This window comes from Arctopsyche grandis, chromosome 12 (genome assembly GCF_051622035.1).
Source record: "Arctopsyche grandis isolate Sample6627 chromosome 12, ASM5162203v2, whole genome shotgun sequence".
Taxonomy (NCBI): domain Eukaryota; kingdom Metazoa; phylum Arthropoda; class Insecta; order Trichoptera; family Hydropsychidae; genus Arctopsyche; species Arctopsyche grandis.
Genome location: NC_135366.1, coordinates 2,671,460 through 2,695,013, shown reverse-complemented (window position 1 = coordinate 2,695,013; position 23,554 = coordinate 2,671,460). Strand labels below are relative to the sequence as shown.

The following is a 23,554-nucleotide window of genomic DNA, read 5'->3' as shown; positions in this document are numbered from 1 at the left end:
AATTTAATTTATTTAAATAAAAAAAATAAAATAAATAAAAAATAAAATTAAATAGAAAATTGTTAATGAATTATTACAAAATTAACAATTTAAAACTAAAACTAACAACTATAATATAACATACATAGTTAACAAAATTAGCAAAACTGTAATTAGCAATAATATAATATAATTCCAAACATAGTAAACTTACATATATAATTACGTCATCTTCCACAGAGGTATCCATTAACACCCTTCAAGAAAGCACCAATGTTACTAGCACCTTTAATGCTCTCAGGAAGGGCGTTGTATATTTGAACACCTCTGTGGAAAACACCTCCTGCAGTTTTTGCCTTCTTAACTCTACCTATAATTAATTTGTTCCTATTTCTAGTTTTATAATTATGTATATCTCTATTGCTAACTGTATGATTATTAATAGAGGTAGGACCTGAAGCTTGCCGTTTATTGTTCGATTGTTGTAAATCCTTTGTAAAAAAGGTTAGGCAAACCTTTCACAATGCATTTACAACGTTTGAACAATAAACAGCCCCCTCAGGGTCCGGGCATTAATTATTAAAATATTTGGGCAATACATTCTTATCTAGCTTATATATAAGTTTTAAAGTGCTTAATTTAAGACTATTTCTAATATCCAACCAATTAACATAATATCCACCGCTAAGTATGTATGTGGGTAACAAGAATTTCGTTTCGTTCGTCAAACGTCAAATCGAACGTGATGCCAGCCAATATGTGGCAGGGGCTAGCGATAGGCCATTGTCGAGAATTTTAATTGAAAACTTGTAGTGTGTGTCTTGGGTAGTCGTCTTGAATATGCGTTTGTACACATATCGATACGCACAGTTCAGCAACCTCTTTGCTTTAGTACTAGTAATGTGTGTGATGGAGATGAGTCTATCAATCTTTCGGACTAGAAGAATTCCTTTTTCGTGTTTGCCACCATGTCGTCTGACAGCTGAAACTAATTTGGCGCGCTACCGTGACGGCGAGATCCCAACACGACTCTCGTCGACCATGTCTAACTAACTGTGCATAAATTATATAATATTATATTCCCCTCGCTTCCCTCTTCAAAGGCTCATACTTTGAATATTTATAAATATAATACTAGTGATTATATCCAGTATGACGGCTCAATCAGTACTGCAGTCGGAACGGACAGATATACATACATACATATGTATGTATGTAGAAAGGTTTTGGTATTTATCTCTGATAGAAGTAGAAAAGTTTAATCATTTTTTTCGAACATGACGTTTCGAATAACGTTTCTATGTATATAAAATTTAGGTACTTTAGCAGAAATAAAATATATGGAGAAAAGCATGAGATTAGGATCTCCAACAATCAAGGCTAACCGGCAAAAGTAGTGAAATTCGCACGGTTAACCGGTTAATAAATTGGTGAAAAATATGGGTGAAAGAAAAAAAATAAGACTTATAAAGGTATTGATAAAATTATATTTTTTTACTTTCAGAAATTCTATAACTATAATATATATAAAAACGGACTGTCGCTAAATATATATATTTGTATATATATTTGTATATTTGTATATATGTGACGGACGATCGACCGTCAACCAGAATGGGGAACAAATTTTTTTTTTCATTTTTTCAGTTTTTTTCATTTTTTTTCATTTTTTCAGTTTTTTCATTTTTTCAGTTTCCCAGTTTTTTCAGGCCCCGGGGTGCCGAAGGCATCGGGGGCGCTGGGGGCGCCGGAGGCGTCAACGGCGCTGAGGCCGAAGGCATCGGGGGCGCTGGGGGTGCCAAAGGCGTCGGCGGTGCTGGGGGCGAAGGCCCCGGGTGCCGAAGGCATCGGGGGCGCTGGGTGCGCTGCGGGCGCCGGGGCCGAAGGCCCCGGAGCGACGGAAGCGCCGGGGGCGTCGGCGATGCACAAAATGTAATTCGTAATTCGTAATCACTTCGTAATTTGTCATTCGTAATTCGTGCATCAATTTCTTTCCGAAACCAGTCGATTCAATATCTTTAACTTTATTTTTATTCGAGTTTCAATTCCTTTTCGAAACCACCCGTTGAAATCAACGGGTCCAACACTAGTTAACTATAATTGTCACCGATAATGCTATACATATTTTAATTTATTAAAATGCTACAACGCTTAGATTATCCAACTTCGGTTAACTGGTTACATTTACATACATATGTAAGAAAAGCATACAAAACCGGCTACCTTTATTTTTCGGTTAGTTGGAAATCCTACAAGAGACCGCCTTTACTATTTTATATATTTATTTAAACAAAGTATTACAATATTTTTTCAAAAAATTTACACCAAAAAAGTTTTTACATGTTTATTTATCTATAATATATTGGTGCCACTACAGGTTGCTAAAGGAGATACCAATGATCAAACTTTTCTAGTAATGATTTTATTTGTATCAAAAAACATCATAGTGGATATCGATATCATATAATATAACATACTAGAGATCGGCGCGCCGATTTTTCCGCGGCGTGGCAAAGCTAGAGATAAAAAAAGGTTGAAAATAGAAATTGACAATGGTGAACCCATTTTTTTGTCCAAATAGAAACCGACCGCCCTCCCTTAATCATTACACATAATAATTATACACAGAACATGAGTTGAAATCACTGTGTGACAACACCTGTCACTCAGCTCTTCCACTGCGGAACCCGCTATAGCAGTTCAGAAACGAAAGCTATGTGTGTAGTTGTATGAGGAAACCTACTCCATAGTCATATATGTATATTTTTAAAGGACTACCAAAACTGTTTCGTCTGTTATAATGTATTATTTTACAGCACTTTTTGATCTTATACAGTAATAGTTTTAAATATGATATTAATTTTTTCTTAGAAAATTCATAAGAAGCTCTTTGATCTTTATGTTCCGTTATTCGATAAACATCAAATATTGTTGTTATTATCAATATAATAGAAGATCGTTGTAATTTTCCTCCCCCTCCCCTTTTACATTTTTCATTGGAAATACATTATCTTTTGTCAGTTTGCAAAGATAGCCGATATAGGAACGACATTGTTGTGCCGCATATCCGAAATGATGGAGTGGTTCTCCTTTTTTTTCCACCTGAACAAAATTTACCTTCGAAATTCGTGGAAATGTGCACCTTGGCGCACCGTGGGCGAGTCCTTAGCATCGACAGGAGTAAAAGAAGACAAAAAAAATGGTAAAACAAACAAAGGAAAGAGCAATTAGGCATATCTACACAGTCGGGACTATCGGCGGGTCAGCGCAGATAAAACGAGATAACTTTTTGAAATAATACCACCGACTTAAAGAAAACAGGGATCGTCAACCTTCTTACACAAGATTCATCAATGATGAATCATCATACAACTACCCAGATACTCTCTAAATCTTAAATTTACGTGTGCTTTTAAGTTCTCATCTTGAAAGGAATTCTTTGGGGTAGCCTATATTGGAAGATTTTCAGCAGTGTTCTAATCAAATATCATGATTCATGACCAACCTTTGCCTCAAAGTTCTAACTGAACTATCTCTCGTTTGCAATAGGTTGACGATGCCTATCCACGACCTGCATCCTCAGGAACTCGTTCGGTTATCTGGCCGGCCAGCTTGGGAATATTTGGGGCCAGAACGCCTTCGGGGAACACGAGAATGCTTTTAGATTGACGAAAGACAACACACGCACATATCAAGGATGTCCAAACCTGAACAATTAAACACACACAACCAAAACATCCGAACGGAAAACAAACCATCTACCTGTAATCAGGCCGTCAAACGATTTGGCACACGCAAATGTTTAAAAGGACCATTGAGATAGTCAAAAGATGAACAAAGTTTTTTTCTACCGTGAATATCAAATATTTGGAAGTGATATTTTAGAGTTCTGGAATGGGGAAGTTGGGATATTGAGATGAAAAACAATTAGAAAAGCACTTGGGTAGGAAACGAAACTGACGATGCAAACGTTTTACTGGATAGTTTGAAATTACAGTGAGCGAGTGAGTCTTACCCAAGGATCAAGACATCGTACAAGCATACTATGGTAGTAAAAATATAGTGAAAAAGAAAAAGTTATGACGTTTAAACAATTAAAATCTGATATAGCGAGATGGTGGCGAAAAGGAAAAAAAAAACGATAGGAACAGTGTGTACAAATGCGACAATGTGGACGATAGACGTCACCGAGAAAAATGATGGAGTATTTTCAAACATGTCTATTACGATTATTTTTCACCATTGTAATGGCGGACGTCGTTTCCACATATATTGATGACCAAACCGAGTAAAATGGCAAAGTTTGAAAACGATCGGATAAGAACTCAAATTTCGTCACATGAAAAAATCGAAAGTGAAGTAAAAAGAGGCTATTAATAAAAATTAAAATAAATGGAAGGAGAAAGATTTAGATTGGCAGTAGACATGATTTGTAGTCAGGTGTAGAGGAATAAAGTATATATTATACTTGGTACCTATTGTAGAACGAAAATTGAACAATACAGGTAATGATAGAACGTATGTACATACGTAGCATGTTTTTACTAGTAAGAATAAATAGGTATACGATTTAACGGTGCATTTAAGAAAAAAATACTGTACTCCTTAGAACGAATCATTTGTGCAATAGAATAAAAGAAATTGCGCATTTAATAAATATATTTCTGTCAAATAAAAAACGTAACATTGAGCAATATTTTATTTGTAGTATGAAATAAAAAAAATGTTTCAATCATTTAACAATAAAAAAGTGCACAGTTAAATATATAATTGAATAACTCCCATGAATTCAACTACAACAAATTTGCAGTTTAATTCACAAATTCTTGATTCGCGATCTATGAGATTAAACACCTATTTATTATACTTGAGCCTATAACATCTATAATACCTATGAGTGGGCCAACTTGGACGGTTGCCGATCTTATAATATATGCGAGATATTTAATGTTCAGTGTTAATGCGCATTTTATTCATTTTAGGTTGATTTATATTTTTATTTTATTTCTGTTGCGAATGTTAATTATTTATTTATCAATTTCCGTATTTGAAATTAAAGTGCTGACCCAATTGAAATAGTGGATTTGTAATTTTACAAATAACCAAGTATTTTTTATTTATTTATTAGAGGTTTTTAGTCTTATTGCTTATTTTTTTTTAAGTGTACAAATATTACAAGGAACATAAGATTTGTATGTGTTCTTTTGTTTTATAATCTAATTATAATTATTTTCTATTGCTGTTTTTTTAATATATGTATAATAAACTAGTTGTTTTACCCTGCTTCGCTCAGTATTTGTAATATAAACAGCTTAAACATGGCGAATCTAATAGTAAATATTCATTTGTTTTTTTATTAAATTTATTTGTATCGAAACAAATGTAACATTCAACCAATTGAATTGTCGTCATAGAAAATTTTTACGAAGTTCCCAACCAAAGATACCAACTTACAAAATCTCTTACTATATTATATATTAGATCATTTTTAATTTGTACATTTATGTATTTAAATGATATAATTTTTTTTTAATTTACACAAGTTTTATGAAATGCTTACGATAAATGTGCATTTAAATTGTCCCCAATAAATAGGAAGATATTTGGTGATAAGTATAAGAGGTTGAAATGGTTTTTTAAGCTACAAATGTTGGCGATTGCATAAAAGTTGAATAATGAATACTTACTCAAAGGATCTAACAAAGAAATAGAACATAATAGAAGGGGTTGGCGGAATTTTCAGTTAAAGGACCAGAAGAAAAGTGAACGAGATGGTGATTTACAGGAATATCTTGTACATGGAAACAGAAAAGATGTTTAGATGGTACCCAAAAGAATCTACAAGGAAGCAAAGGAACCTGTGTGTGTGTGTGTGTGTGTGTGTTGGGCTGAATTGATTAGGAAAGTATTCGATGAACCCAGAAGGTTTCAGCTAAGTATAAGTAGATTTTCGATTTAAGTATAAGTAGATATAAGGGGATTTTCAGCTAAAGGACCAGAAGGAAAGTAAACGAGATGGTGCTTTACAGAAATAGTTTGTAGGAAACAAAAAAATGTTTAGATGGTACCCAAAAGAATCTACAAGTAAGCAAGGGAACCTGTGTGTGTTGGGCTGACTTGATTAGGAAAGTATTCGATGAACCCAGAAGGTTTCAGCTATGTATAAGTAGCATAGGGGGACAGCCCTGAGCTTTGTGAGGCACCTGCCCCGCCTCGTATGATTTACAACAGTGCTCGTCAATATATAGTAAGACAATGAGTATGGGTTCGACCGCTCAGAGGTGGTCCAGGGTCGGTTCAGTTGCCAAGTCGCCACTCGCCAGTCGGTAATTGCTTTGACGACGTACGCTCCATATAGCGAATCATCTCGCTTTTAGATTTATTATTACTTTTTTATGTATAATATTTAACGATGTGAAAAACATGCACTACACATTCGCGTTATTGGCCGTTATGTCTGTCGGCTCCTTTTAGAAAAGAGCGGGGGGTAAACCTCGAGACTAGGACCAGATCTCGTGTGGGTAGAATCGTATTTCATAACGAGAGCGTATCAGATTTACCCGTTGTAGAATCGGAATTTTGAGAATTATTGTAGACTACTGGAGAGCACCGCAAACAATTTTGTCCCGTGTTTGTTTTGTTATCAAATGTCTGTTTGAACAGGACCCATTATTATCACGCGGGAGGGAGCTGGTTGTATGGAACAGGTTTGAGCAACACGTAAATATTTGGAAGCAGCTTCGTAAAACAGCAATAAACGCACTTCAGATGATAATTGAATCCTTTTTTTAGAAGCCACGTCGTGGGAGAGGACCCTTTTATTTTTTTTTAGTGGCGCTAGGCAGTTAAAATACACAACGTTGGAGTAGATATGCGTTTATTGAGGAATGTATTTACGACTCGAGAATTGAAAGGTTCAGATTCCAGCAAAGTATTCAAATTATTTATTCAATCTTTTTGAATACGTTGTATAAAGTAGTGGTTCTTGGGAAGATGCGAAAAAAAAGTTCCAATGAACATTTGTAAATATGTATATTTAAATTTTATTTAAAGTTCATAATAGTATGCAGATCCCAAACTAAAATCCAATGTCTTATGACTCCAGAAACCAACGGGAAACTAATCTAGGAAGATTATTCCATTTGTAAAAAAGTCCATTCCATTTATTTTCGACATACATATGTACGTCACAGTTAAACCACTGCCAACAAAATGTACGAATATAATTACGTAAGAAAAAAACTTCTATATATACTATTTGCTACCAATGTCTTCTCTAGGCGCTAAGTATCTGAGCATTTAGCGCCATCTATTGAAAATTTATTTAATTAATTAATTTTTCTATTGGTGTTTTACATTGTTTATATGTAGATAGTTTTTACCATTTTTTTCATATTAAACAATTAAATATAAATATTTAATTAAATATATTTAAAAGGTATTTGAAAAAAATTCGACCGCGTGCCGGTCCGAATGCAGGACCGACACATTTATTTTATTTATTTTTTATTTAATAACTAATATGCCAACACCCATGCGATAATATTTCATTGAGTACAACACTAGTACATGTGTATAATATAAAAGTGCAACAGTTGTTTCAAAACTATAAAACGTTTGCACTCCTTTCACAAGTAGTTTTGAAACATATGTATGCATTGAAGCGTTCTAATGACTCAATTTTAAAATGCCATTTACGAATAATCAAGCATTATATCTTGACAGTGTCTACACACAAAAACAGTGTGAAGTGTATCTCTAATATTGACCCAGCTAAGTAAGGGAATGTATGTAGACGACGGAAGAGAGCACTTGAGTGGCACGTCTGAGGTAAATGTAACTGTATCCCTTTTAGCCATTAACTATATGTGTTTTTTTTTGTCTTCATATGCCAACGCAGTTGTATCCTGTTTGACTACCGTGTAAAAGCTACTAGGATCCTTTTTATTTTGGAAATTGTAAATGCAAACATAAACACAAGTAAGTTGGCTCAACAACGTGTTTCACATACTGTCAAATTTTCTAAACTACCTGGCGATCAAACCCTTGCTATAATTTTAGAGTCTGTTCCCGGGAATGTTGCGGTTTGCAAAATTACAGGTCGGAAGGATCACCGGGCCAATTAGGTGCGTCCTATTATTGGGTTTTGGTGTATTTATAATGCCGAAAACAACGTGATTGCTCTGAGGTCAGAACGAACTAGGGGAACGTTCCATTTTCAGACCCAAATTGGTCTCCGAAATTGACTTCGTTATTAAATGCAACAATAGAATCCGTGGCATTAGTAATGGATTGAATTAAGTATAATTTTGAGGTATCAAATTGCGAATCCTTAATTTAATGTCGTTTATTCTTTGAACCTTTTCGTAATGCAATGTTATTTAAAATAAGAAGAGGCTAGTAAAAAAAAATAAGGCAAAGACCATAAAAATATTTATATGTGGGATTGAAAGGACAACAATATTCTTAATAACGTTTTTACAGATAAAAGTCATATACAGGGTCAAATCAGAGGTGCAGAAGATGAGGCGTGTGTCTAGGGGCGCCTTAGCCAAGGGGCGGCCTCTAAAAATTGGCTTTCTTTGAAAATGTAAAATATTTTATATTCAACTTAATTTTTCTACTCAAAGTAAGAATACTGTCAATAAATATTATAATTTACGACGAACGAAAGAAGTCGACTGTCAAATATCAACGACTCACGAATAAAACTCGTCAAATAATAAGCTGCCGTCGTTACAAATGGTTACCAGAATTTTAGTCTAATAAAATACTGCTGAAATGTGACGTTAAATGAAATTTTATGTGTATATCTGGGTTGGTTTTGCTTCACGAAAATAAATATCTATACCAATCAAATGGAATGAAAGTTACTTTCTAAATTTAATTTAATTTATTTTTTAAAATATGTTCCACAATAACATGTTCATATTGCAAATTTTATTTGATTCATTTTTATTAGCATTATATATTGAACATAACAACGCGCCTCTTTAGAAAAAAATTTGTAAATGTAATTTTATGTTTTTTTTCTTAATATATTTTTGTTGCACCTTTTATAAAATTTACTGGGGGGAGAGGGGCGCTTGGGAGCACAATTAAAAAGATAATAATTAATCTGAATAAATATATACATATATACATATATTTTTTTTTAATTTAAAAGGTTGAATAAATATTATAAATTGTAATCATACCTATTCAAAATTATACACAAACTGAAAACAAATCTGATGAAATCAAATATAATATAAAAAGGTCGTATGAATGCTGAATAAAATACGGATTTCACTTCTAAATAATGTTATATTATATAATTTATATTATATAATATAAACGCGAATTTTTAAGATTTATATATAAATCTTAAAAATTGGCGTGCATAGTCAAGGGACGCAACGCAATAAGCAATAATCTTGAGCAACATTTGTCATTGAAGTTGTACTAACAACTCAAGACGGCTCCTTACATTATGTATTTTAGTGTCGTGTTGTATCCGTAGCGTTAAACTGAACGTAGACCGTGTCGCGTTGTATCGCATCGCGTCGCGCCACATATAACAATACATAAGCACATAACATCAACGATTATATCAGTTTTTTTGCAAACATTACATACGGCAATTAATTCTTAGAAATGTAATAATGTACATAACATTTCATAAGAAAAAATTGGCCGGTTTGATAAGTCCAAGAAAAAAAAAATGAACACTTTAACGACGCGATGCGCTTTTCGAAAAGCGATAACAATAAAGGCGAAAGATACGAACTGGACCGGTTTCGATTAAATTAAAACGTATTTTCGGAACGCATCAAAGACCGAAATGAATAAAAATAATAATGATAAGTAAAATTAAAAGCAAAAAAGCGGTCTTTGGAATGCCGCTTTATTATTTGTACATACATATATTATATACGTGTACGGATGGTAATAATTCGCCCGCGGCGTATGCGAGCGGTTAACGGTGCTTGCGTATTGATGCCGATGGTGATGATGATAGTGATGCTGATGATGATGATGATACCGATGCCGAGACTCTCACTTTCCTGTTGACACGGACCAGCCTTGCCGCGACCTCATCTCCAATATATTACCGACTCGTAAAAAAATACACCTGTATTTCGCCGATGGCAGGTGGGTGTATCTTGGCAGCGCAGAGGTCAAACTGAGGCTTTTCAGATGTCACCGATACGAACAAATTATATTTGAATAAAAGCGAGAGTCGTTTCTTTTGATGGCGCTTACGTCATTTGTGCTATGCCGTGTGTGCTTTTTATGGACGATGATTGATACCTAAAGGTATGGATTTGTTGATTTGAAGTTTGAAGTCAAATTCAAGAGACAACCATTTGAATTGTTTCCATAAGAGGGCTGGACACCAGAGCCTTGTCCATACAAACGTATTATCACACTAGATTTATTATGGCACTAGAGAAATTATGTTTTAATATGCTATGGATGTCCACCATTGGCATGCATCTGTGCTTTTATTTTTAGTTATTTTTTATAGGAGCTAGGAGCCGCCAAACATCTATAAAATCGCCTCTTTTGTCACCCACGAAAAGAGTTCAGCGTGCTTATTTAACGGTCGATTTTTAAAAAAATACGCGCACAGTTGCATAGAAAATATCTTCTTCATACCGATGATAATTTTTTTTTTTTAAATTGGTGCAGTTTCGGAGGAGAAAACTGGAGAATACGAAACCTCGATTTTGTCGATTTAAAATACGTATTATCTGGTCGAAGCGCAACTCTCGCATTCACTCAATATATATATATTGATATATATTGTCGCATTCACTCAATATATACATTCACTCAATATATATATCGAAGAAAGAACGGCAACAAAATGAAGGTTTCAGGTGTACAGTCCTCTTAAGATCACTTCGAATGTTATAAATGGGGATGGATATTTAAAAAATTGGAATATTTATAAATGGTCAATTTTTTATTTTGAATTCGGTTTTGATTTTCTATGATATTGACACATTTATGGTTCTTGACTCAAATGGTTTAAATCTATATATGTATATATAAAATTGAACGTCTGTCTGTGTGTCTCGTATAGGCTCCTAAACCACTGAACCAATTACGATCGAACTTTCAGGATTTGTTGTATGCATGTCCGGGAAGATTACTGTGAAAAAAAATCGCCTAAAAACGGGAACGGAAAAGGTGAAAACGGGAATGAGTGTCATTGCAACACAATCATTTCAAATGTGTTCACTGCCTGCGTTTTTCCGACAAATGGGAACGGGAACGAGAACGGGAACGGGAATTGCAAATATCTGAATTTGATTTATGTAGAATATGTAAAAATTTATACACAAGTCTAAATCCATAGATGTCTCTATGGATTAATTAATTGTTAATTACGTGTTCTTTAGCCTATCGAAATACAGCGACTAATGTAATAAAGATGCTGCAATGTTTGTAATTAATTGTCTAGGAAGTCGCAATGATGTTATTTTACAATGACCCGGCTGGGTGCTTGTCGAATAACAATAGACCGCTCCATTAGTTTACAAAGCAAGAGAGAAAAAACCATAGTTGACAATAGTGAACCATTTTTTGTGCAAAAAGCATCGTCCCAACGTCATTTTTGGTCATATTGGAGTAAGCCGTGAAGACACTTTGATATATGTTTGTAAAAAAAAAAAAAAAAAATACGAATTATAAAGCAGATCATCAAAATTCACAATTTTGTAAGCTTTGGTTTTGCCAAGTGTACCTATAAAATTGAATTCGATTCAAAATACTTTGTATGTATGTATGTATATACGTAGATTATAGAAAATTAAGGTAGAATAGCTTTTCCCAAGATAATTGGAAAATCTTATTAAAAAAAAAACAAATTAAAAATAAACGTCTACTAAGTAAATAAAATCGCTTTTAATTAAAATATAAACACAAATAATAATTTATTAATCTAAATATGTAAGCATTCATCATTTTATTTGTATTATTAAAAAATAAATGAATTACATATATGGGAAACTCTCCCAAAAAGCTACAATTCTGATTTTAAATTTCCAATATTGATTTTAAATTAACTTTTTATTTATTACTTGAATGCAAATCTTAGCTGTATGTTTATATTAATACTTGAGGTATCTTTCCCAAAACATCTTAACACATTAAAAAAGATACACACCTCAATGAAACAACTTATTTTTAATATAACTTGATGGAATACGTTTACCGAGAAAAGTCGCCGAATAGACGAATCATGATTAACAATTAGCCCAACAAATCACGCTACCGAGAGATGATTGCGTACATCATAATAGAAATCTTTCGAATCAGAAGACAATGCGAAACAACTGGACCGTTCCCAAGAGGATCAAATTACAAGAAATAAACATAACAACAACACATCAGAGAAAAAGTCAACGGGAGGAGACATGTATTGCAGACGATCAACGATCACCCGTCACTTTTGACGGACGATGACAATACACAATTGAATTCGCACATCAAATGAAATGCACCGCGAGTAAACAAACATTTGGGTCACCATCGCACTCACTTAAATATAATTCAATGCGAATAAATGAATGTGAATAATCGTTGAGAGACATTTTGTAAACAATTCGATTGATATTGCACACGCTCGTAGCTAATTTGCGAATTTATCAACAGTAACTATCAGTGCGTACACTAATTGAAGCTTCTCTTGGGAAATTCGATTTTGTTTATTGTGCAATTAGCTCGCGTAATGACATTATTGATTAAGTTTGTGTATTCTGAACGAATAGTTATCGCATTGCGAATCTTTGAGGCGACTATTGGTGCGCGAACTACCTTATTGAATATTAATTATTATAACATAAAAGAATGCTGCCAAACCAGTCTTATGTCAAAACTTTTTGCTAAGAGTTTCTTTTTGTTTTGCATAAAAGTCACTTATCGGGATGAATATGAAGAATGTACCATATAAATACATATGTATAATACATTTGCACATGCATACATAAGTAAGCATTGCACATTATAATTTAATATGTCAATAAATAAATAATTTTATCAAAGTCACCCATGTGCATACATGGAAAATAATTACAGCGGTCCCTACTTAACAAAAGTAATAAACATAAATTGAAAATGAATATGTAGAAGATGATATTTTATATATGGTTGATGATGCATTCGTGATATGAGGGCCAAAACATACACGACTCTACTACGTTATTGTTTGTTTATTTTGTTTTTATTGTTTCTTCGGACCGCTTTTCACGTGTCGGTGGTTCTCAAAATATGATAGGACATGTGTATAGAATTAGTTTTTAAATTAACATTGAAAAAAATTGTTTATTTTAGCTCTGGACCTGTCTATCATGTAATATGAGGAAGGAGGGAGGGAGTAATATTTTCATAAGTTCGGGTGATGATCAGAGATCGACGTTCGAGTTGCCGCCATAAAATAACAATAGACCTCTCCATTGTCCGAGAAAGCAGGAGAGCAAAAAAAAAATGGTTGACATTAGAAATTGACAATAGTGAACCAATTTTTTAGCCGTCGAGCATCTTGTCTACTGGTAATAATTACAGATCGGCGCTCGGTGTACTAAATGGGATATTTTCCGGGAAAGAGGGTTCATTACTATTGTCCCTACAAAGCCAGAGATAAAAAAAAGGTTAACAATAAAAATTGATAATAGCGAACACATTTAGCACGCTGAGCGCCGATCTGTAGTGATGATTAGAGATCGGCGCGGCTCAGTGCTATTGGGACAAAAAATGGGTTTACCATTGTCTATTACAATGAAATACAAAGCTAGAGAGCAAAAAAAAGGCTGGCCATTGTAATAGACAATGATGAACCCATTTTTTGTCCAAATAGCACTGGGTCGCGCCGAACCTTAGTGATGATACACAGGTAGGGCCGGCTCTAGCGTGGAACCTAGTGGGCCTTGGCTTTGGTAAAAGATGCGTCATGGTAAAAGATCCGTCATGACTCATGACGCACCTAATTTATAAGCAAGTATATGTTTTTAAAATATATTGTTGCGTAGGGGTAGATCCAGAGATTCAAATTTTAGGTCAAAGTTGTTTCACAGAATTTATTATACGACTCAGGAGGTCCACACGAAACCAGCGCTTGTTCCAGAGTGTCCAGTTCACAGTGTGTACCTCATTTTAAAGGCAAGTAGCCGAGTGTTTAGACATGCAGTTGTCCAAACAGCCCTGGTATTCCCCATAAACGTTATTTCCCATCAACTAAGAGTTTATTACAAACTCAGAACTCTCCACTATACATTGGTTCGGAATTCTTACGTTACAATAGATATATTTCTTCTTTTAATATACTTTTAATTGTTCTACTGTATTATTGTTATTAATAGTATCATATCATTTAATTATAAGTCATTATAAACATTTTGGTATTGATGTATATGTATGTACATACAGTAAAAATGCCATATATTGCATACATTTATCATCATCATCATCATCACTATCTATAGTCATTCACCATCCTCTGCTGGATGAAGGCCTCACTTTTGCGGAACCCTCCTTCATCTCACCCCGATACATTTAACTAATTTCGTCTACCCGCCTTCCCTGTGATCTTTCTTTTACCCTTTTACATTCTCTCGGTTACCATTCTAGAACTTCTTTTGTCCACCTATTGACATTTAAAATCTCTTCTCTCTATCCACTACTTTCCTTGTCATACTTCTCACCCACGTATTCCACTTCCTGTTTTTCCTCGTTATGCCAAGCATACAGTGTTTCATACTTATTGGCGTTCAATGTCCAATTCATATTCATACGTCATCACTGGTTGATCTCAGGTCTTCGTCTTCAGGCAAAGTGACATCTTTGATTTTAAAACGGCATTGACGGTATAAATATATACATATGTACATTTGAATAAAAAATAAAAACAAATGGAATTATTTGTTATATGGTGCAATGAAAACCAAAATTGTTGTATTAATGAATAAATAAACAAATAAGAAAAATAATGATCACAGTGCAAAAAAAAAAATCGGGTCGCAGAACACGAAAACGCATCTTTAGGTTGGAGTCCGATTTAACATATCTACGATTGGGCCTGATATTTGATATGAGTTATTAATTTTCAATAACATTTTATTTTTGAGGGAAAGTTTAAATATACTACTGACAAAACATTTTAAGAACCCATTCTTGGGCTCATTGCGAGTGCGGTGCATAAGAAAGAGGATAGGGGTCTCTCTAAATATGCGCTTAGTCATTCGCTCGCAATTAAGTTCGAAGGTTTTTAATTTATTTCACGATAATAAGCTCTCATAACGACGGCCCTCGCATACAAAAAATACATATAAATATAAAATGAAATAATAAATCCTCCCGACGGTGCAGTGTTAATATCGAAACTCGCAACAACAATAGAGAGCAATCATCGCAATACGACATAGCAAATATTGCGAATGAATTCTTTCAAGACAAATTATGTAATAATTTATTTGAAAGTTAGATGCGGAACGGGTTAATGAGACGAATCGCCAGCTCGAGTTTCTTCGGCCTGTAAATGTTTGTTTGCAATCCGTTAAAAATGACGGGAAGCCTATGGATTGTTGGCAAGTTTAGCGCGAATTTTCAAAGGAGGGGTCTTAGCTTTTGACATGCGATTACTACTATAATGGTCGCCGTTAAATCGCCATTATTATGATAGCTTTTCCGAGAGTGAAATTCATAGACGTGTGGGTGGATCGAAATACAATTTTATGACGCCATAAATGCGTGCCCATATCGCTTTCAATTAACGAATTATAATTATAATATAATCGATCAATGAATGCACGATGAATGTTGAAAGGTGTATTTATTGTAGTTATATTATGTGTATTACAATATTTGGAACAAGTCATGTTTGAAGTTTGCACATGAACGATACTTGCACTGTATGTATGTATTTTTGTTCAATAGTAATATTCATATAATATTATTTATTATAAGTTTATATATGTGATAATATGCATGCTGTGTAAATTGTAATTTAATTTAAAGAAATATATGTGATGTTGATTTGAGCTATAATTTTTATGTCGAATTTTATTACGAAAGCCTTCCATTTTAGGCGATAAAATATTGAAAACAAATTCCAAGTAATGGGTTGGAATGTATCATTATGTTTGTATGTAAAAAATGATGATGATTGTTAATTTAATATTCTTTAGTAGCTATACGCCTTTTCAAAGAAAATCGAATATTTTTTAATTATTCAAATATCATGTCGAAATGATGGGAAGCAAATAAATTTCAGTCAGACTAAAAAGGTAACTTATAAAATGTGATATATTTTAAATGATTAATAAATTCTATTAGGGCTTGTCACGGCTGTAGCCAGTTTTGTTTTAGGCGGGGGGGGGGGGGGAAACACAGGTCTTTTTTTGTGTTTTTTCAAAAGAAAAAACGAAACTTTTTACTAGTTTTTTTAACGTTTCTAGAATTTGCTGAAAATTAGGGTAAATAAATATTATGTACATTCTTCGGTAGATTTAAAATAAATTTTTATCCAGTGCATTTATACGATTAGAATATCATAGAATAATTGACATTTTATTATTTTTATGACTTATTTGGACCAAATAATCAAATTAATTAACCATACTATTTTTTCGAAAAAATACTACATATGTTTTATGGAAAAAGTTTATGAATCATATTCCGAATTATCAAAAACATATTCGCGTTTTCATAAGAGTCTAATTATTGAAAACAATTTCACCCGAAGCCTTGAATTAAAATAAAATAAAATTTGATTTGGGGGGGGGGGGGGGGGGCTAGCGACCACATAGCCCTCCTGGAAACGGCCGTGGCGCTAGTGATTCTTTGGATTTATAATCGAACCGATCTATCATGATTCATGAGACTTAGGTAAAATGAACGGTTCCTGGAAAAATGCTCTAAATTGCACTGAATGGTGGCGCAGTTTCGAGAAGTCCTAGTTTCCAAAGGCGCACAAAAAGAACTTACAATATACAATTACACAAAAAAAGGATAACACCCTCGGATACAAATACCTCTTGATGCTTTTTTGTGGAATTATATTGCGTTAGTTCTTCTTGAGTATATTTAAAAGTTTGGATGTCTCGAGAGTGCAACTACATATCTCGAGTGCATTTTTCCGGCAAAATGAACATGCTATCGCATTCACCCCCACTTGACCCGCGATGGACAATTGCATTTCGTTTCAGTTTCGCATTGTATTTTGGTCTAGAAATACAGCATTGTTTGAGCGTATAGCGGTCGGTAGGATTTGACTTTTATTTTTTGTTAGTTTTGAGTTCGTGTTTCGTGTTTTGAAATATTTACATAAATTAATAAAATTTTAATATAAAATATATAAGTTGTTGATATTATTAATTTATTTATGGAATTCGTATATATTTTATATGAATGGAAATTTATATTTTTTAGACGATAAAAGTAATTGTCAACGTCATGTTATGGACAACAAAACTCACAGTAATATTATTAAAGACCTTGCATTGAATTATATTGTAATAATATTGTAAAAAGATAAAGAAACAATTTTACGTCCTTACAATTTTACAGCCCACTGCACGAATGCGACAGCATGCTCGGTTCTCGTAAGTATCACGCTACATCGAATCGACTAGATTGGTATATTTTATTGATTTGTTTGTGATAGAAAATGTTTGAAAACAATACGAATAATATTTGGAAAAATACAAAAATTAAAATTTGACATACATAATATTTTATTCTTTCAAAAAAACCGATTACATTTTAAATGCTAAAACAACACTACAAAAGAAAAACTTACGCACAATTTACATACACATAAGATAAGGAACAGGTTAGTTTTGTGATGTAATTCTCTCAAGGAGAGGGGAGAAGAAGGAGGAGCCTTCATTTCGTGCAATGTTTCAACGTTGTAACGTTTCGTGACGCGTTCGGTAGCATAAAACCTATTAAAATTAATGATGAAAAGAAAATTAAAATCACACGCTTATGAGTCTATAAAAGTGTATGCGATAAGAATAATAAGGATCTTAAAGTGATAAATTAAAAAAAAAAGTTCGAGAGCATTGCATTACCAGCAAGTATGTACCTATTGCATATTATGCGATCGTGTAAAGTAGAAAACGAACAAGTGTACAGAAATCGACTAGGCGAGATATTATCTGGTCGAGCCGTCTTTCGTCTTCGAGCCGATGTACATGCAAGATAGTGGAGATATTCCCGAGCTGATGCTGGAGACGACGATCGGCTCCAGAGGTGGGCGTTGTCCGGCTTGCGTCCACTTTTAATTAATTCCAAACGATCCGATACAATTGTCGACGATGCGATCTTCAATTATTATCATCGCTCTCTTGCGTGCATTTGTTAATTAGTTATATTCTACGTAAAAACGTCGAAACAAGTGAACGGGGGAAAAAAAAGAGGAAAGTGCATCATTATCTTCATGGTCATTGCATCCTGAAGATGTACATATGTACATATGAGGAGATATAAATATTACCCTATTTATTTCCCACTGCCTTTTTACAATGTGTTCTAGGCTTTGACTCACTATGTTCGAGAAAAATTATTATTAATTTTAAAAACCTTAAAAAAGTAGACAACAGTTTTGGTTTTTTCTGCATATTCAAAAAGTAATATTATGATATGAATTTTTTACTTTATAATTTTGATATAACAATTTACAAAAATATGCATACATATGTATATGTAAACGTCCTACCATAAAGGTGAGATCGAATTGATGTTTTGAGAAGGAATTAGTTAGTATACAAACACATATGTATGTACATACTAGGGTTTCTGACCCGGGTCGACCCGGGACAGACATTCCCGGGAATTCACGGAATTTTTTTTGTCCCGTGTCCCGGGATTTCTTATCTCGAATCCCGGGAATTAAATTTTAAACATTTTCACGACTGCACGAAGGGAAATAATAAATCAAATACACAAATAATCGTAGTATATTCTCAAAGGTTCGTTGTTTAGCAGTAAGTACAGCGCATTCCCCGAACGTGGAAGTTTTATGAGCATAATGGTTCTGTACGTTTGGCCAAAATCGTTTGTTTAACTCTATTTTTGGAAAATCTCAATACCGAAGGAATTGACCTTACCGATGAATTATTCCGAGAATTTAAAATTAATATCGAAGAAAGAAGAAGCCTTAAACTGTTTTCTAATTTTATACCGAACAAAACTTTTAACAATAAAACCAACTTCGACCGAAACTGAAAGAGTTTTTTCCATTGCTGGAAATGTTTGTATCAAATCTAGAAATAGGCTTTTTCCACTTTTTCCATTACATTTTATTATGTATTGATATATTATGTATTGTTTACATTTTTAAACGATCCCGGACTCTGTCCCGTGTCCCGGGAATTGAAAAAGTCCGGGAATACAGAAACCCTAGTACATACATACACATGTCACAGTGAAATTGTATTTCAAGTGAAAATATATTTTCACTGACGTTTCAGTGAAATCATAACCAGTTACATTTTCAGGGTTGGTTTTATTAATTTAAGATTAGATTGTTAGGATTGGTATTATTTAAGAGTTAGGATAGGTTAGGTTAAGTAATGCTGGGGCCTATTCATTTAATATTGGGTTGTTAGTCGAATGTTGTAAATTCATTGTTTGATACATTTTCACTTGAAATATGCTTTCACTGTAACATATACATAAGTTACAGTTGAAGTGTATCTTCCAGTTATAATATATTTTAACTTGTTGGGGGGGGGGGTGGGGGTGAACTGATGCATGGATTCTGCAGAAACTTGTCTATAAAAATATAGTTTAATAGTATTAGAAAATTGGATTTTGATCACAATAACTGAAAATTTGCTAGAAAGAAGTTCATTGAACTTTAGTTTACTTGAAATTCACACATGAAATTAGAACCCAATTAATCTGTCGAAGAACTGATTAGTTGGTATGAAATCTCCGCGATGGTAATTTCACAACGAGTAATCAAAATCATCCACAATATGAGTATGAAACAAAACCGAGATCGTTAAACAAAATATTTTAATGATTGTGCGAATAAAAGTTAATTAAATTTTGATTTATAAGAGACATTAAAAAGTAGAATGGGACTTGTGGAATCAATCCTTGACTTTAAGCACCCAGAGCACATTCAAGTGCACTGTTTATGATCTCAGCGTCGAGATTAAACTACATACATATACAAAACAGTACTAGTGAGAACAAATTTTGTCCAATTTTGGCACTCAAATGATGCGGTGACGCAATTTTGGAGAAGATTGAACTTCTGGTAATGACGGTCGTATTATATATTATAGTATGTACTATATGTATACACATGTGTGTGTATTTATTCGATATATTGCTGTGATTGAACGAGGCTTGTGGGTACACAACAGTAAAAAACTAGATTGAAATTTTGATTAGATCTCATAGCCAGATAGAATTTGGACACGGCAACCGGTCGGATGCTGTTCACGTCGAAGGCCGTACGTTCGTTCGAGACCAATTAAGTTGTTGTGAACGAAGAAGACGTTGATGATTCCAATGACGATTCTTTGGATGAATTTCTTCGATGGTACTCGAAGACTACGTCCAAATCTCGAGGATATGTCAATGCTCGAGTATGATGTTCTCGATTGGTTGGTCGGAAGCGATGGTCAAAACTTGCGGTTATCTGATGTGAGATTGTTTGACGATTGCAATCTGATTAGTGGGACGGTCGTTAATTAAAAGCGTAGGAAATTGATTGGAACTGAAGATTGGACAGTTTTGACGTCGGTGATTTGTTGGTTCTAGTGATTGGGAAAAAAAATGGATGGCGATCGAACTTAGTTCCTGGAATATCTTCTGAATGGTTGATTTCGTACTGAAATCTTTTAAAGATAAGTTAAATGTATGTTGTTATCCGTAGTTCATTATCCTTTATCTTGAGTGCAGACGTTTAGTATTTCATTTGTCCATCTGACATAATCTACTTTACTACTTTTGCTTGCTGGCACTTCAATTTTTGTTTATTTTAAACAGTACTTATCTATTTATTTCCATACAGCATCCCTACTTTATCTAACAATTTGATTTTGACTCCTTTTACACTCTTTTGGGTACCATTTGAACACTTATCTTTCATTCTCTCATACACATCTTCTACCCATGTACATATATTTTTCGATTTCTGTCTCTCTTCGTTATATTAAACATACATACATGTATATAAGGGGTCTACGTGACGAGACAGAATGTTAAATTACAGAAAACGCAAATATCGGAAGGCAAAGATCGAAAATCGAAAGATCTTAAGTCGAAAGATCAAAAAAAAAAATGGTGCATGGTAAACGGTACCTACTCACTTAATTTGCGCGAGCAGGATACAACAGGAACAAGAGGAACAGGCTTTTCCTCCCGTATTAACGTGCGCGCGCAGAATACGGGAGGAGAAGCCTGTTCCTCTTGTTCATGTCGTACCCTGCTCGCGCAAATTAAGTGAGTATGTACCGTTTACCATGTACCCTTTTTTTTGATCTTTCGACTTAAGATCTTTCGATTTTCGATCTTTGCCTTCCGATATTTGTGTTTTCTGTAATTTAACATTCTGGCTCGTCACGTAGACCCAAATAAAATATATGTCCGTCAAATGTATTCGAAATCAAGATATCAGTGGGACCGATAAAACAGGCCCGTGGGATTAATAGGATTAACATAAAATATTAATACTAGAACGAAATTGGTAAAATTAGCATGTTCCTTGTTGACATTCAAATAATTATATGTAATATATGTGTGAGTGATCACTATTTAGTCTTGGTCGCACCTTTTACGAAGGTCCACCCCCCCTCCAAAGAAAATATGCGGAACAGGCTTTTCCTCCCGTATTAATGTGCGCGCGCAGAATACGGGAGGAAAAGCATGTTCCTCTTGTTCCTGTTGTACCCTGCTCGCGTAAATTAAGTGAGTATGTACCGTTTACCATGCACCCTTTTTTTATCTTTCGACTTAAGATCTTTGCCTTCCGATATTTGCGTTTTCTGTAATTTAACATTCTGTCTCGTCACGGAGACCGGTATATAAGATACAATATCCCACACTTCTCTGAATACTCTGGAATTAATGCATAATTCGGGAATTTAATGCCCATACTTCAATACTAGAAAAACACTAAATGTATAACTATACCTTTATACAAAAAAATATTTGCACGTACATATGTATGTTTCTTTTTTTAACATATAACCTTCAAATTTTATATCTTACTGTAGCCTAGCTTAGATCTTAGATGAGATTTTTGAATGGAATCAAGCTTCTTCAAGGATTTTTTTCTAAATATCATTCGCCCGAGGAACGCTAGGCATCATCGGCTAGCATAATATAAAGTTAAATTGCCCAAAGTTACTCAGGTGGGTGAAAATTGAACTTTTTCATAACATATTAGTTTGCGATCTACACACGAGCCGTTATAATTGAATGTTGCATAAGTCCACTTTTCTTCATTTCGAGAAATATCTCGCAAAACGTTGCGTTTAACAATATTTAAAAATACGAGTGACCTGTAATACGTTTATCAGAATAAATATCTGAAATATCTGACATATCGAATTAAAATAAGTGATAGCAATTTATGAATTAAGTCAAACATAAATAATGTTTTTTGAACTGAAATATAACGGCTCATATACCATACTATACTACTCATAAGAAAGTTTATCAAATTTGATGTTTCTTAATTGAAAGCTGTAGATTCGTAGACTAAATAAAAACAAACATTCGTCTTTTCGAAGTAAATATTTAAAATTACGAACGAAGTGAAACAAAGAAAAACCTTGAAACGGTGCAATTTAATGCACAATAATATATGTATATAGAATTATTAAGCCTTACAATTTAGATCAATAAAAAAATGTTGCCTCGATTAATATTGCATAACCATTTACCATACATACATAATAATTAGCAAGAATAGAACTCATTTGAGTAAATAAAATTAACTCTAGTTATAATAATTTATTATATTAACATACAAACTACATATAGAGTTTTTATATCATAATTAATGAATGTATATTGGAAACCCATAAATTAATCCATTATGTACCATATATGGGTGGTATAAATATAAATCAGTCATTGAACGCAAATCGCGTATTTTTACAGAGCGGTGCAGGGTTATAATGGGGGGCGCCGGTACATTTGGGTAGCCAACTGCCCCACGATACAAAAAATTACGTGCTGGATATGTCTTGATATTCATACCCCACAGAAACCCCGAGTTTCCTCGAGGTTTCCGCGTGCCACTGACGACAAGCACCCTTTTGTCGCGTGTGTACACCGTGTGGGATTTATTCAAAAGTTCGGCAAGAACGTCAGGATACTTCCGAGGCAACTGATGACATCTATCGGTGAAAGTAATAATGTTAGGATTTAATATAAAAAATATAATTTTTTGATATTATTACAATTTATGTTCATTATTATAAATATATGCAAGGTTCAGTGCAATTGTGCAATTCAGTGCAAATAAGTATAGACCGATCCATTAGTGTTCAAGGCGAGAAAGTATAGTTTTTCTAAGAAATTAACAATAGTGTCCCTTTATTTGTGACCTTTGCTCCAA

General features: G+C 33.8%; 1 non-coding gene across 1 annotated transcript; it reads right to left on the bottom strand.

The window, feature by feature from the left end:
• Window positions 1-23,114: 23,114 nt before the first annotated feature.
• On the bottom strand, window positions 23,115-23,255 carry LOC143920623 (U11 spliceosomal RNA). Its single transcript, XR_013261363.1, has one exon. It is a non-coding gene; the product is annotated as a U11 spliceosomal RNA (small nuclear RNA).
• Window positions 23,256-23,554: the final 299 nt, after the last annotated feature.